The 16,814-nt window shown below is 39.3% G+C and overlaps 1 pseudogene; it reads left to right on the top strand.

Moving 5' to 3' along the window:
• Nucleotides 1-706: 706 nt before the first annotated feature.
• On the top strand, nucleotides 707-1,162 carry LOC102877520 (annotated as a pseudogene).
• Nucleotides 1,163-16,814: the final 15,652 nt, after the last annotated feature.

The raw sequence follows: 16,814 nt of genomic DNA, 5'->3' as shown, positions 1-16,814 counted from the left end.
CAGAACAGCAAACAGCAAATACTGGCAAGGTTACAGAGTAACTAGAACCCTTATTCACTGTTGGTGAGAGTGCAAAATGGAGCAACCACTATGGAAGGCAGTATAGCACTTTCTCAAAAAATGTGACTCAGCAATTCCACTACTGGTAAAATACCCTAATGAAACCAGAACTGCCACCCAAGAAGATATATACACATCCATGTTTATTGCTGCTTTTCTCACAATAGCAAAGACTTGGAGACAACCCCACTGCCCATCAACAAATGAATGGATTGAGAAGCTGTGGTATATTCACATAATGGAATACTATGCTGCGTTGAGAAACAAGGAACTCATGAATTATTATACAAAATGAGTGACAAAATGACCTTAGAGGACATTATGTTGAGTGAAATATCTCGGTCACAAAAAGACAAATACTGCATAACACCACTGTTATAGAATACGACTGATATGGAGGTTGGGAGGGGGAATAAGAAAAGAGGGGATAAATAATATATGTGGCATTGAAACAGATGAGGGAGACAACTGTATAAAAGGAATATATAATTAGATATTATTGGCAGAAAAAAGTGCATATGCTGCCATCTAAGACACAATTATGATGTCTACTTCTCAGTACTAAAAGAAAGAAAAAAGAAGTGAAAGTTTTGGAGGTGCTGGCTCCCTGTGGTGCAACCTCAGACTGTAGTCCTGTCAACGTGTTATGATGCCATCTCACACCAACCTGGCTGCTGGGATTCCCAGTAGTAAAATGAAGTACTCAAGACTCTCCACAGAAGATGGCTACAGTGACCTTCAGTTTAAGAAAAGCCCACCTAAGATCCCTTACAAAGCCATTGCCTTTGACACTGTGCTGTTTCTGATCTGAGCCTTTGTCATTATAGGCTCCCTCCTGCTGGCAGGCTACATCAGCAAAGGGTGCTTTGCTATTTTTTGCCTATTTTAAGCAGGAGGGGTAAAAACCTGTAAATCTCCTCCCTGACAGTGTATTGCCCAAAGAAAATGCTCTGGAAAGAAGGGAGCAGACCGGGCCTTTCCTGTCCTGATCATTGGCATCCTGGTGTTTCTGCTGGGGTTCTACCACCTGAGCATCGACTACTATGCATCTGAAGGTTACCGGGGCTACTCCTATGACGACATTCCAGACTTTGATGACTAGCACCCACTGTGGGCCAAAAGCGAAGCAGCACGGATGGGACTCAGTACAGTTCAAGACACAGGGCAGGAGCTGAAGCTAAGGGCTAAGGAGTTCTATAGTTCGAAGCTATTGAACGTGCTTGGGACAGATTTTATAGGTCTGTCCCAAAGCTGTTAACTGAGCTTCCAAGTAACTAACTAGGACACGCTTTATTATTCATCTTCTGGCTTTGGCAAACCTTCTGACAAGTTTCCACAGGAATCTCTACCATGGAAGAATAGTGATGTTAATTGTATGAGGAGACACGGAAGGTATTCTGCAATGGAAAGTGTTCTCCCCAACCTCCTTCGAATTGAAATGTTCTTTTAAATAGTCTACAATGACAGTTTACTCTGTGGCAAATGGAAAAATGTATGTTTGTTTGTTTTTTAAAAGGGGAACATAAGATAATCTTATAGGATATTATATTGATAAAAATCAAATATCACCACATCTGTTTACTCCTCTCTTCACTCACACTCTTATTGAGAATAAGTGGGGATTTTTCAACCCCCAGAGCAAATTTTCATAATGTGAACATATACTTTGTTCACTACTCGTTCAATTCTGATGCACTTTCCAGAAGGTGGCTCAGCAGACACCTTGAGTTGTACTGTTTTCTTTTTTTTTTTTTGTTACATTTCAGTACATTTTATTCCTTGTACTATTTTTTTAAAATTTAGGTTATTTTTCATTTCAATGAACATCTACAGAGATTTTGGAATTCCATTCATTCATTGTTCCACCCTTCTCCATGCACAAACCCCCCCCCCCCCCCCGTTTGCTCCTCTCCTTGAAAAGCAAAAGAAAAACTCCCTCATTGGTACACAATTCCCCCCCCGCACCTCCCCAAACCCCACCCCCTACCCCCAAATATAATCCACTCTGCAACCCTCATTGCATACTCCTACGATAAAAATAATGCCCTAAAATATAATACTTTTAGACTATTCTCTCCCCCATAGACTTCAATGCCGTAAACATATTTCATCCAGTTTTTCTCAGTCTTACCCCCACCCCAATGCCAGCCTTATTCTACAACAGTGGCACCATATAGCATTTGTCTCTTTGTGACTGAGATACCTCACTCAGCATAATGTCCTCCAGGGTTGTACTGTTTTCTATAGCTCATGATGCTCTGTTAGCCTCCTGAGGCTCTGTGTAGCCTCTGTCTGAGGATGGGGCTTTTGGCTGTTTCCTGATGAAGAATACAAGCAAGTAAGCAAGCACCTTGGAGGGGAAAAAAAAGAAGGGAAAGTTTCAGGGAAGAATCTAGTTTCTAGAGCTTGACAACCTGTCAAGGCCTTATATACCTTGAAACCAGAAGAACCAAATAGTGCTTGGCTGCCACTACTGACCATTTGATAAGGGCTGCAATGAATTGACCCAAATAAGGCAGACACTCTCTCATTGCCACTGAGTTGGAACCAACTCATAGTGTACCCTCCAGCAAGTTTCTCAGGCAGGAGGAGATTGCCTATCTTTCTCCACAAAGCTGCTGGTGTATTTGAACATCCAGAGAGGAGCCATCTTCAGGTTAACAGTGCAACTCCCTACGGATTCTTCCATCAGAGATACATGATTATAGAAGAGGGAGAGAAACACAGAACAGAACCAAAATTATTGTTTGTTAAATCCAGATTTCTGTTACTAGTTGAGACTAGAGAATTCCCTGAGACTATTGTGTGAAACATATGTTAAGCCTTGAAACAAAACTACCCTCTGAGGCTACGTTTCAATTAAATAAGATTGACATATATAATAAAGAATCTATCAGTAGAGCACTATTTTAAAAAAACAAACCAAAAACAAACACAAAACCTCATGAGAGCAAAAGGTCAACAATTACTCGACTGCAAAGATAAGAGAATAAGAATGCAGGGAAGCTACAGAACTAGAAAAGAAACATCCAGAAAAGAATTCAAGAAAAGTTGGCCCGTTTTTAAAAATGTAACTAATGTGACTGAACAAATTTATTTAGAAATAGTCAAATGAGAACCTAATTTACTGTGTAAGCATTTACTGATAAAACAATTAAAATACTGAATTGGCAAAAAAAGATGTAGATCTGATTTTAAAAAGTTTTCTCTAAGACTTGGAAGAAAGAAGGGGTATTGAAAAGGGGCCAATTGGAATGACTGCCAAAGAGGTTGTCAGGACCAGTCCAGAGAAAGCCATCTTTGGCATCTTAGAAGGATTCTGAGAAGTCTCCACTGGTTTTCTAGAAGCTGTGGATTAAGGAAAACTGTAAAGGAAAATTTAATTAAGCTCATAACAAACTGTGGCTGACTCTGAGAAGAATGGGAATTCCAGAACACTTGATCGTGCTGAGAAATCTATACTTGGACCAAGAGGCAGTTGTCAGAACAGAGCAAGGCAACACTGCGTCATTCAAAATTGCGAAAGGGGTATGCCAGGGCTGTGTCCTGTCTTCATACCTTTTCAACCTGTATGCAGAACAGATTATCAGGGTGGCTGGGCTCTATGAGGATGAATGTGGGGTCAAAATTAGTGGAAGATCTATCAACAATCTGCGTTATGCAGATGACACAACCCTGCTTGCTGAAAGTGAGGAGGACCTGAAGCGCTTGCTGCAGAGGGTCAAGGAAGGCAGCCTCCTATATGGATTGAAGCTCAGCATCAAGAAAAACAAAGATTCTCACCACTGGGCCAATTGGCAGCATCAGGATGGATGGTGAAGAGATTGAGATTGTTCACAGCTTTAGTTTGCTTGGCTCCACAGTCAACACTCTCAGCACCAGTAGCCAGGACATTAAAAGGCATATTGCTATGAGAAAGTCTGCTGTTAGGGACCTCCCCAAAGTACTAAAGAGCAATGTGGTGTCTCTCTGAGAGTTGGACAATGACTAAGGAGAATAGAAGGAGAATTGATGTCTTTGAGCTGTAATGCTGGAGAAGAGTATTGAGGGTACCATGGACTGCTAAGAAAACAAATAGATTCATCCTGGAAAGGGTCAAAATGGGTGGCTCCTTGGAGGCAAAGTTTTTGAGGCTCCATCTTACATACTTTGGACATGTTGTAAGGAGGGACCAGTCCTTGGAGAGGGACGTTATGCTTGGGAGGGTGGAGGGACAGTGCAGGAGGGGAAGGCCCTCTCTGAGGTGGATTGATTCAGTGACTGGGGTAATTGGAATGGGTGTATCAGAGACGGTGCGATTGGCACAAGACAGAGCAGAGTTTAGGGCTGTTGTACATAGGGTCACTATGAGTCGCAGGTGACTCGACGGCACATAACACCACCAACAACAATAACAACAACATATGAAACCATATCTAGAGCACGATGCTGTTGTCTGAACAGAGTAAGGAACCACTTCATGGTTTGGAATCAGGAAAGTATGCTTCATGGCTGTCTCCATACCTATTCAATTTGTATGTTGAGCAAATTGTATGAGAAGCTGCTGGACTCTATGAGGAATAATATGGCACCAGGACCTTCAGGCAAGAAGGGGCAAAAGCTGCAGTGTTTTTGGACAATCTCCTAGTGTAGAGTCAGCAAGAGTCATCAGGAAATGGGATTTCTGGGTTCTTCAGTACCTCTGTCAGGCCCGAGCTTCTGAAAGCCCTTCTACATAGGAACTCACCAAGAGAACTAAAAAACCAACCAACCAACCAAAAAAAAAAAAAACAAAAAACAACAACAACAACAACAAAAAGCCAACCAAGGAAACAAAAAACCCCAAAACACACACACAATCACAAAAACAAAACCAACAAAAAACCAGAGAGAATTCCAAGTGTTTGGAAGGACAATGCCTTCTAGCAGAAAGGTGAAATTCTTACAGAATGGCCTTGATTAACAGGAAATCATGGGATGAAAAAGGACATGGAATATGAACAAGAGGTAGGCAGAGAAAGAAGCAGTGACTAAAGGGTCTGACTAGGCCCTTGGAACCTCCACGTGAATGTGGCATCTCAGAACATACAGTCTACATTTTGTGAGGTGGAAGGCGCAGGGAAGACCATGATTTACATGACAAAAGTTTATTTCATCATCTTTTTTGCATCATGTGCTCTAAAATTTGATAACCACTTGGAGCCATACATGCAATGGTAAAAGCTCTCTTTACTTCAGTGTCATAGAATTTGCATGAATATTGAAATGATTACAAGGGAAAATTTTCTCCCCATTCCTGCCAAATTCTCTTATTTCTTTCCAGGATCCCTTCAGATGGAAACAACTTACTCTCTTCCAATATGTCAGAATAAAATAAAATCTGATGGCCCTAAAGATGACCAAGACACCAGATGATCCAATGTGATTTCTGAAGTACAGAAGGCTAATTTTAGGTTAAGAGTCCCTGGGTGGTACAGATGGTTAAGGAAGTTGGCTAAAAAAGATGTTAATCAAAGTTTATCCAGAAGCTCCTCAGAAGAGAGAACTGAATTTATTTCTGAAAAACCAGCCATTGAAAAATCTTAAAGGAACACAGTTCTGCTCTTACACATGAGTCAGGACTGAATTGATGACAACTGGTTTAGTTGGTTTTTCTTTTTTTTTTTTCCACTTAAATAAATTCTCAGTACAATGAAACAGATCATGAAGTCAGTCCCAGAAATAGTTGCCAGACAAGTAAATGGACCTAGCTGTAAAGCCAGAGCAGAAGAATGGTAAAGGACATTGGGGCTAGTGACTGCCTTCATATTCCTTAAATGTCTTTTCACACAATGCAGTGACAGCTCAAACATATGTGTGAGGAGGATGCAAATACCTGCTTTTCAGGGCAGGAGATGCAGGTGACAGGCTGCCTAGACCTATATGTAGGTTGTCGAACTCATCTCAAGCTCTCAACACAATTGACTACAGCAATAGAGCTATCTATATAGCCTGTTCTTTCCATAAACTCATCGTTGAAAGGGCAGTCCTCCCTAGGTGTGTGGTTGTGCCTCAGTATGATGTGAAAATTATTTCAATTGTATTTTAATTCCATTTTCTTTATCCTGGGTGAGGATGGAAAACAGCTGGCTGCCTCCCAGAGAAGTAATGCTCATCCTTAATGTTAGGCCTTAATCTTTAGAAAGTGCCTTTGCAAAAAACAAATCGCACACCAGGTTTTCTGCCAGCACGCATTTACTTTGCTATTTGTGTCAACATCTTGGCTCCTTTTCTTTGAGATAAGCACAGGGAACCCAGAGAGACACATAAATTATCTGGCTGTTTTATTACTCTGGCTCTCATGATAGACTACAGTGTGTGAGCTGACCATATCTTTTCCAGGAAATTTATGCCATGGCAATAATTCCTCCTATCAGAAACAGACCCTAGAGGCTAGGTTTATTACGAGAGTGTTTATGGTTAATTAAGCTGCCACTAACACTCTCCACTCTAGGGATGGCAAGAGACAATTAACACGAAGAGACAGGGCAGCATATTGGGAAGCAGATGGATTTGAAGTCAAGAAATCTGAGGTCTGGTTGTGGACTCATCATCAACAATATTGTCACTGTGGATAAGACACTTCCCCTTTCTTGACCTCAAGTTTGTCAACTTGAAAATGGAAGAGGAGAGTTAGATGTTCTTCAAACACTGTGGTTTCTGAATCAGAAGATAAATGAAAAACTGTGTGTTTGTGCAAGAACATGATAGGAGTCAAGACCACAGTTAGCATAGTGCCTCAGTCTCAATATACTTTGGAGACTTCAGTCAAAGACTCACTAGTTGTAAAGGTAGTAGATGGCTTAACTTGGTCCAGCAGGCACATTACAGAGGAAATAAATTGGAAAACCTAAGGAAGTGTGTGTGTGTGTGTGTGTGTGTATAGGCTCCCAGAGCCTCATAGCCTGTCCTTGAACTACACTGAGAACTCCATTAGGTAAAATGCAGAGGGAAATAACAGGAAGTCATTTGCTGGCCAGAGAGTGCCCATCATTCATCACCTCCCTTAAGTGTGTTTGCTTCAGTGCTAGGGAGGATAAAGTAATCTTCCTTCTCCACAGCCTACTTCATCTCAGTCTCAGACCCAAATGCTCCGAATGCATTTCTAGCAGTCAGAAGACCTCTTTATGTTGTGAGGCTGATAAGTCCAGAGAATCTTTTAAAGAACCTAATCCTCTCCACCCCACAATCACCTGGAGAGATGGAGCTTCAGCCTCTGTTTTCTTAGCAAGTCTTCCGTGTTAAGTGATGGGATAACTCCCGGGAGGCATTTGAGGGTTTGCACTGTCCCATCAGTTATGAGCAGAGGTGATTAGGTGCTGGTCATTTCAACCACATATGCAAACTGTGCCATGAGATGACTCTGGTTGGTGATACTCCGATCAGCAGCAACACCACTTTATGTAGCACACATGGACATGCTGCTGTAGGTAACTGAAAATTATTTAAGGCAGGTTCCTAGACCTGAACAGGTTTGCTACTTACTTTATTTTTTCTTAGAGGGAGAATTCTCAGTCACGCTCAGCAGACACAGTTGTTATCTGCTTTAGAAGGGTTAATTGTGTTGTGGAGAGGACTTCATAGTAGGATGCTGGCCTCACTGTGTGGTTGTAAATTCTTAAACCTTTCTCTAATCCTGTGCTACCAATGAAAAAAGAACAAATGATCTTACTGATATTCAAGGATAAGATAAATAGTAGGAAAAGTTGTACTTTCCCCAACAGCTACCAAAAGTACACTTATGAATTTCAACTGAAAGCATAATTGACCTTTGAGTAGCCAAACTTGTGTTGATGACAAATCCAGACATAAATTCCAAAAGTTTTTTTTCTACCTTGAATTTTCTATTAGGCCTTGAGGGATCAGACTTAGTAGTACTTTTAATTATTTTCTCAGTTGTTGTTTTAGTGAAAATTTACGGAAAGAATGGGTTTTTATTAACTAACTTAAAAGACATTTTCCTCTTTTCCCCTCCCCTAACTCACTTGGTAATGCTTGTATTGGTCCAGATTGTCAATTGCCATATACACAACGTCTAATCATCGATTTCCTTCAGATAGTCCCTCCCTTCCTCCATTCCAGTGCAGGGTTCATTGTCTATCCTTTCTTTCTCTCCTCTCCCTTGTTCCATGGCATTCTACTTTTAGAACAGTGGTCTTACCATGCTTATCTTTTCTTTAAAATTTCTTTTGTGTTGGTTTGGTTACAAAGTTCATGTACATTGTGTTTCACACTATCCTTCATTCACATTGTGTTTCATACAATCATTCTCATTCATTGTATTTTATAAAATGAATTGACATATGAAGCAGTCCTCAGAACAGAGCAAGGAAACACTGCATAGTTCAAAATCCAAAAAGGAATGTGTCAGGGATGTAACCTGTCTCCATAACTTTTTAGTCAATATGCAGAACAGATTCTTGCAGGAGGCTGGGCATTATAAGGAGGAATGTGGCATCAGGATTTGAGGGAGATTCATCAGCAACCTAAGTTATGCAGATGATACAGCCTTGCTTGCTGACACTGAGGACCTGGAGTGCTTTCTGCAGAAGGTCAAGGACTGTAGTCCTCAATATGGATTGAAGCTCAAAGTCAAGAAGACAAGGATTCTCACCAGTGGTCCAATTGACAGCACCATGTTAAATGGAGAGGAGATTGAGTTAACTTTGGTAGGCTTGGGTTGTTTGGTTTTGTTTGTTCCCCTCCCCCCTCCCACCCCGTTTAGGTGCTGTCAAGTCAACGAATAGGACCCAATGTATCTTATGCCAACTTCATGATTTTTTTGTGCTCAAGTTCATTGTTGCAGTCATTGTGTCAGTATGTGTCATTGAGGATCTTCCTTTCTTTTGCTCACCCTTTAATTTCGCCAGCCTTCTGACAACCCTCCCAAAGTAGCATTCACCAATGAAGCCCTGGGGCCTGGCCTTTACTTTGTGAGAACTTTCAAATTACTAATTCATTCTATTAACTTGTTGCAAGTCTATTGAGATTGTCTATTTCCTCTTTTCTCTGTTAATTGTCCATCAATACTGTGACAAGTGGAATAAAAACTAGTTTGGTAATATAGCCTCTTTGAAGAGGCTTGACTATCATAGAGACATTAACAGAGACATTTGTACAGAAGAATTATGATTTCAATTACCTAACCCAGACTTGTAGGCTCTTTTAAGAGAATGTAACCGCTAAACTAAGAGTAGAAAAATTACAGAAGTTAGGCAAGCTATGGAGAAAAATCTGGGAAAGAGTATTGTTTCTTGAGTTTGAATTATAGGGAACAAAGAGTCATAAAGAGAAGTCTGGCAGCAATCAGAGATAAGACTATGAGGAACCTCAAAGTTCATGAAAAAAAAATTATTTATTCAAAACCACAGAGAATTTGGAGTCACCCCAGAAGCAAGAGAAATGTTCATATTTCCAGATTGACCCTATATTATGTAAGCCAAGATATTTCTCACTGCCTTTTTATTTCTGGGCTTTAGCATTTCTTAGGTCCATTATCAGCTTCTCTTTGCTTGGAAATAAAGCAACAGATACTACTGGTCTGTGTTTTCTCATAACTGGAGCAGACTTTATTTGAACTGTGATTGCTATAGGATCCTTGCCTTTTTTTTTAACTGAAGGATTTTATGGGTAAATTTTTTTAAAATTTTATTTTATTAATTTTAATGAACATTTACAAAGATTTTGGATTTCCATTCATTCATTGTTGCATTTTTCTCCCTGCTCATCCCTCCCCCACAGTTCACTTTTCTCTTTGAAAAGTAAAAGAAAAATTCCTTCATTGGTATACAATCTTCTGCCCTGAGTGCACTCCACCATGTAACCTTCATTCTGGACTCATGTCATAACAATACCCAATCATGTATCGCTCTTAAACTGTTCTCTTGACTTTTTTCTATATTGGTAAGATTGGAGAAGTCTTGCTATCTTAGCACCCTAATGAATAGAAAACGTTCTTTAAACTTCTTGATCTATGTCTTTTGATATATCTATGATACTACCAGGCTTGGGACTTGTCAACAACAACAACAAAATCCGAATATACAAGCCAGGCTGGGATTTTCTTGGGCGTTACTTTAAATCTCCCATATTGCAATCCCAAGACAACATAAATCAAATGTACCAATTGTTCTGTGGGAAAAGGATGGATAATCTCCTATGTGATTTACTGCCACTGAAAACTCACTGGAAGATCAACTAATGAATTGGTTCTGACTTGATGCCCCACTACAACAGCAATGTCATCATTTATTCAAACATTAAAATATTTAACACATATCTACCAATTTGCTGTTTCATGCTTAACTATGGGAAAGCATTTGTAAAGGATATTTCTTGACCTTAAATTGTCCATAATGCAATGTAGTAGCTGCTGAAAATACTTTTCAAGTACTTCTTGGTCTTAGTGGCAGTTAGCATAAGATCAGATACGGGAGTTCATAGGAGAAAGCAACTGAACTGCATGCTATGTCCTAAGAAAATGAAAGAATATGTAAATTCCAGGGCATTTTGGGTTTAATATTGTTTGAAGTTAGTAAAATTGTTGGTTTTGTAGTTTCTACTATGCAGAAGATTCTTGCCAAAACCTTTAAGTCCTGCCACATGTCATAACATGTATGAGATTTGAAAACACTATGCTGAAGGAAATTACAAAAAAAGAACTATTGTCTGATTTCACTAATGTGAAATATTGGGAATTAGCATTTATATAAAGATCAGAGTTTAATAATTATAAACAAGGAAGGAGAAACAGGAAATTAGAAGAATCATTATTTGGGTAGCATTGAGTTTCTGTCCATGATGTTAGACAATTAAGACCACTCACAGATAGTAGATTGAGTACCTTGAAGTCAGGGGGTAATTACTGATAAATAAGTCAGGCACAAAGGGCAGTGAAGACATTGGGAAATATCAAAGAACCAGAAACACATGACAACATTGTATACTAGCCCACGTCACACAAAAAAAGAGAAGGGGGAAAAAGAATCAAGTGAACCAATACTGTCCTACCACCTGGGAGGAAACAAAGCCCCATCTCCTTTCTGCTTGTGGATGACTTGCCAACTGAATGTTCATCACATCAGATAGGATGAGAAGCTAAAGGGAGCCCTCAATAAAATCCTTTCCTTACAGTTAGCAGGCCAATGCCATCTTAAACCTGAGAAAAGAAGCCCTATGCTGACTCTCACTTGACACTGAGATCAGTGCCTGCACAGAAGACTGAGATTTGAAATTAATAGAAAGAGTAGCTCCCAGTTAAAACTACATTTGCTGACTTTCCTTGAGAATGCCATGTTATGCCTTAACTCATCATCCACGGACATTAGACAGACCCCAAAATCCAAGTGACACCGACTGCTAGCATACAACCTAATAGTCAGCAGCCTGGTAGAGTACTGAGACCACACCTCACAGTCCCCCCACCTTAGAGCTGACCACATCAACACCAGACTAACATACTTAAGTTTCACTCACCTCTGGCAAAAATGTAAAGGTGCAAAGTTGTTATTGTGTGACATAAAACCAGAAATGCCTCATAATTGATGTTGAAGTGGGATCTCAGAGATCCCATAGAGTAGATTCCCTGTCTTCTTGCCTTTGGGTAAGTAGCTTGGCTTCTAGCCACTGACCCATTCAAACTCCTTGAAGGGGCAACAAAATTTTGGGATGGGGTCTCTTATTCACAGAGAGTAAGAGATTTAGAAATTCTCTAATCCAGTCAGCATAGACAAAAAGATTCCCTGGGTCAAAGACTACAGGGAAACACAAGAATTCTCCAGCCCCTTTAATGAGTTTGTTCCAACAAACTCCATGACACAATGGATTGGAATACTAGTATATTCCATCAGATCAAGGTTCAGCATGTAGCCCACTTGCCCAACATTAGACGTCAACTACCAACAATCAACCCTCTCCTAATGACAGCTTTGAACAGTTAATTATACAGGCACCCCATCACCTATCACTCACACACCTGAAGAAAGAAAGTTAAGAGTTATTAGAAGTAAAGTTTTTAGGCATTATGAAAAATGAGAGAATGTACATCTCAGAAGCTGAGTGAATTCCAAACAGGAAAGACTCTCAAACAAAACCATCAAGTCATATTATAGTCAAAATCTCCAGAATCAAAGACAAAAAGAGAATTATGAATGCTGCTAGAACTCTTTTCAGCCCTATTCCCCAAAAAAATTCTACAAAGGAGAGCCAATATGATTAAGATACAATTTCTCAGCAAAAACCATGCAAGCAAGAAGACAATGAGATTGTATATTAAAACTCTGAAACAACTCATCTGCCAATCAAGAAGCCTATTCCCTGCTACTGGAGTGAGATGGTATCACATCATGTTTTTTATTTGTATCTCTCTTATTGCCAATGATTTGGAGCATTTCTTCATGTGTCTGTTGACCATTTGAATATCTTCCTCTGTAAAAATTCTTTCCATGTCTTTTGTCCATTTTGTAATTGAGGTACCAGCCTTTTTCTTTTGGAGGTCCAGGAGTATTCTATAAACTTTGACTGTGAGGCTCTCGTCTGAGATGGTATTGCCAAGAAAATAACATGACTTGGGTCCAGAACACTTTAAGTCTTTAAATTAACATCCTTTTGTTCTTCAGGACTCTAAAAAGATCTCAATAGAATATTTTCTCACTTGCAGTACATCTTTTCATTTCTTGACTGTTGCTTCCATGAGTGTTGATTGTGGATCTAAGTAAAATAAAATCACTGTTGACTGTTGGTCCAGTTGTGAGAATTTTTGTTTTCTTGATGTTCAGGCACAGCATAAATTAAAAGTTGGGTGGTTTAAAAAAAAAAAAGAAGCTTATATCCGGCAAAACTGTCCATCAAATATAACGGTGAAAGTAGGACATTCTCAGAAAATAAAATAAGGGAGTTCACGAAAACAACACCCATTTTGCAAGAAATGCAAAAGGAAGTCCTTCACACATAGACAGTACAGAAAAGTGGATGGTTTAAAGTAACTAACAACAACACTAAAAATAACCCCAAAAAAATGGCAGCAGTGAAATCTTGCCTTTTGATAATCACACTAAATGTAAATGGTTTAAATGCACTAGTTAAGAGAAAAAGAATAAAGATTGGATTTTTTTTAAAAAAAACCCAAACCCACAATTATGCTATTTACAAGAGACACACTTGAGAAGCAAAGGTAAAGTAGATTAAAATTCAAAGAAGGAGGAAAACATATTAAGCACATTTCAACCAAAAAAAAAAGGACTGGAAATACTAATCTCTGAGAAAGTAGATTTCAGAGTAAAAGCTAGCTTGAGTGGTTGAGTGACAAGGAAGAACATCATATAATAAGTACCACAGAGCAAAAAAGATGGAACCTTAATTAATATCTACATATCAAATGATTGTTGTTGTTGTTGTTGTTGTTATGTGCCATCAAGTCATTTGCGACTCACAGCGACCCTATGTACAACAGCCCTAAACCCTGCTTTATCCTGTGCCAATCGCATGGTCTCTGATACACCCATCCTGATTACCCCAGTCACTGAATCAATCCACCTCATGGAGGGTCTTCCTCTCCTGCGCTGTCCCTCCACCTTACCAAGCACGATGTCTCTCTCCAAGGACCTGTCTCTCCTTACAACATGTCCAAAATATATCAGACGCTTGCCTCCAAGGAGTGGCCTGGTTTAACCCTCTCCAGGATGAATCTGTTTGTTTTCTTGGCAGTTCAGGGTACTCTCAATACTTTTCTCCAGCACCACAGTTCAAAAGCATCAATTCTCCTTCTATCTTCCCTAGTCATTGTCCAACTCTCTGATGCATAACAAATGATTGCAAAGACCATGGCCTGTATCAGGTGCACCTTAGTCTCCAGAGACACACCGTTGCTCTTGAGTACTTTAGAGAGGTCCCTGACAGCAGACTTTCCCATCGTGATACGTTTTTTTTATTTCCTGGCTGCTGGTGCCAAGAATGTTGACCGTGGAGCCAAGCAAACTGAAGCTGTGTACAGCTGTGTACAATCTCAATCTCTTCGCCATCCATCCTGATGCTACCAATTGGTCCAGTGGTGAGAATCTTTGTCTTCTTGACATTGAGCCTCAATCCATATTGGAGGCTACAGTCCTTGACCCTCTGCAGCAGGTGCTTCATGTCCTCTTCAGTTTCAACAAGCAGGGTTGTGTCATCCGCATAACGCAGGTTGTTGATAAATCATCCCCCAATCTTGACCCCACATTTCTCTTTATAGAGCCCCGCCTCCCGGATAATCTGTGCTGCATATAGGTTGAAAAGGCATGGAGATAGGATGCATCCCTGGCGTACACCCTTCCCAATTTTGAACCATGCGGTGTTACCTTGCTCTGTTCTAACGATTGCCTCTTGGTCCAAGTATAGGTTTCACATTAGCATGATTAAATGTTCTGGGATGTTAACAGACTTAAAGAAAGAAATAAAAAATACTACAAAAATAATGCAAGTTTTTGGTGTTGAGTGCTTTTTCGGGCTTGTGTTTGATGTGCAGGACTGCTCTTGCCCCCAGGAGTGAGGCCCTCCGGTTTGGCCTAGGGTTTAAGGCAGGAAGGGGCTTAAAGTCCCAAAGGGAGAGGGGAGAGGAAGCACCCATGTCCTCCCTGGCTCCACCCAGGGTTTCTGTGACTTCTTGTTGTCAGAACATGGTGGTACATGTGCGTGCGCAAGTATCATGGCAAGTTTTGGGGGCTGAGTGCTTTTTCGGGTTTGTATTTGACATGCAGGACTGCTCTTCCCCCCAGGAGAGAGGCCCTACAGGCTAATGTGCCAAATGTGATAATGGTTACCCATGGAGGACAGTGTTTGCTGGAGCTTCCTGATTAAAACAAGCCTTGAAGGAAGAGTGGCATCCACTTCCAAAATGGCTTGCCTCTGGAACCTCTATGAAAAGTGCTCAGGCCTTTCTTTCATAGGGTCTCTATGAGTCGTCTATGACTCGATGGCACCTAACAACAACAACAACAACAACAACAATGGAGACTTGAATACAGCATTCTCAATGAAAGGCAGGACAAGTAGAAAGAAACTCAACAAAAATGCAGAAGAACTATATAATTAACCAACCCTATCTCACAGACCTATACTGGGGACTACACCTAGCAACACTCAATATACATTCTCCAGAGTGCATGAAATATTCTCCAGAATAGATCAAATATTAGATCATAAACTAAGCCTTCATAAATTCATAAAAATATTGAAATACTACAAAATATCTTTTCAGACCACACTGCATTCTTTTTAGTATTGGAAATAAAACAAAAATAAAAGATAACTAATAAAAAACATGCACTTGGAAACTAAATAATACACTGTTTGATCACTATTGGGTATTAGAAGATATTTAATATTTTCTGAAAACAAATGAGAATGAAAATACAACATACTCAAACCTCTGGAATATTTAAAAATTAATATTCAGCGATCATTTCATAGCAATAAACAAACACATACTAAAGGAAGAAAGATCTAGACTCAACTACTTACATCAGCACCTTCAACACATAGAAAAAGAGCAGTAAGAAAACTCTATAACCTCTGGAACAAATAAAATAAAAAAAGATAAAGGTAGAAATAAATGGAATAGGAAAAACAATTTAAATTATAAAGACTAAGAATTATTTCTTAAAAAGGGAGAAAATTGCAGCAATGAATGAATGGAAATCCAAAACCTCTGTAAAAAATAAAAAAATTATTAAAAAAAGGATCAATAAAATTGGCAAACCACTGAAAAACTTAACAAGAGAAAAGAAATAAAATCCACACATAACTTGAATAAAAAGTGAAATGGGCAATATCAGAACAGAAACCAATGGACAGAAATAAAAAGGACAATAGTAGGATATTATGAAAATATCTATTCAGGAAGAAAACTATTGCATCTAGTAGGCCAATTCAGCAATTGACAAGATACAAGATTAACAATCACAAACCATGGATTTCTTCTGTATAATAGCAAAGAGGACATAAAAAAAAGACATAAAAAAACTAGTACCTATTACAATGGTTAAGCACAAAATGAAATATTTAGAATAGATTTGACTAATGATACTTATGCAAAGAAAATTATAAAATGCTACCACAAGAAGCAGGAGTGGCATCCAATTCCTAAATAACATGCCTCCAGAAACCCTGAAAACTTTGATAAATGTCAATAGTAGTAGAGAGACTTCATGCCTTTTTTTGTTCACAGGGTCTCTATGAATTGTGCTTGACTCAAAGGCAATCGATAACAACAACAACCACAAGAAGCAAAAAGAAATTTTGATAAATGAAGAAATGTATCATGTTTATAGATAGGAAGACACAACACTGTAAAAATAACAGTCACAGGTGACTCGATGGTACATAACAATAACAACCAAAATCAAACTACAGGTTCAGTGAAATCCCAATACAGATACTAATGCCATTCTTCAAGGAAAGGGGTAAACTAATTGTCACATTTATTTGGAAAGGAAAGCAACTCTGAACAAACAAAGCTATGCTGAAAAAAGAAAAACAAAGGAGATATCACTCTCTGATCTCAAAATCTACTACATAGTCATAGTAATCAAAACAGTATGACATGGTAAAATGACCAATGGAACAATGGAATAGAATGGAGCCACAGTCTTCACAACTACTTGTTATGCATCAGAGAGCCGAACAATGACTAAGGATGATAGAAGAAGAATCAATGACTTTGAGTTGTGGTGTTGGAGAAGAGTGTTGAACATACCATGGAC

This window comes from Elephantulus edwardii, unplaced genomic scaffold (assembly GCF_000299155.1).
Source record: "Elephantulus edwardii isolate Elephantulus edwardi_28Jun2011 unplaced genomic scaffold, EleEdw1.0 scaffold00387, whole genome shotgun sequence".
Lineage (NCBI taxonomy): Eukaryota > Metazoa > Chordata > Mammalia > Macroscelidea > Macroscelididae > Elephantulus > Elephantulus edwardii.
Note: the sequence above shows the minus strand (reverse complement) of the source record. Positions and strands in the feature narration are given on the sequence as shown.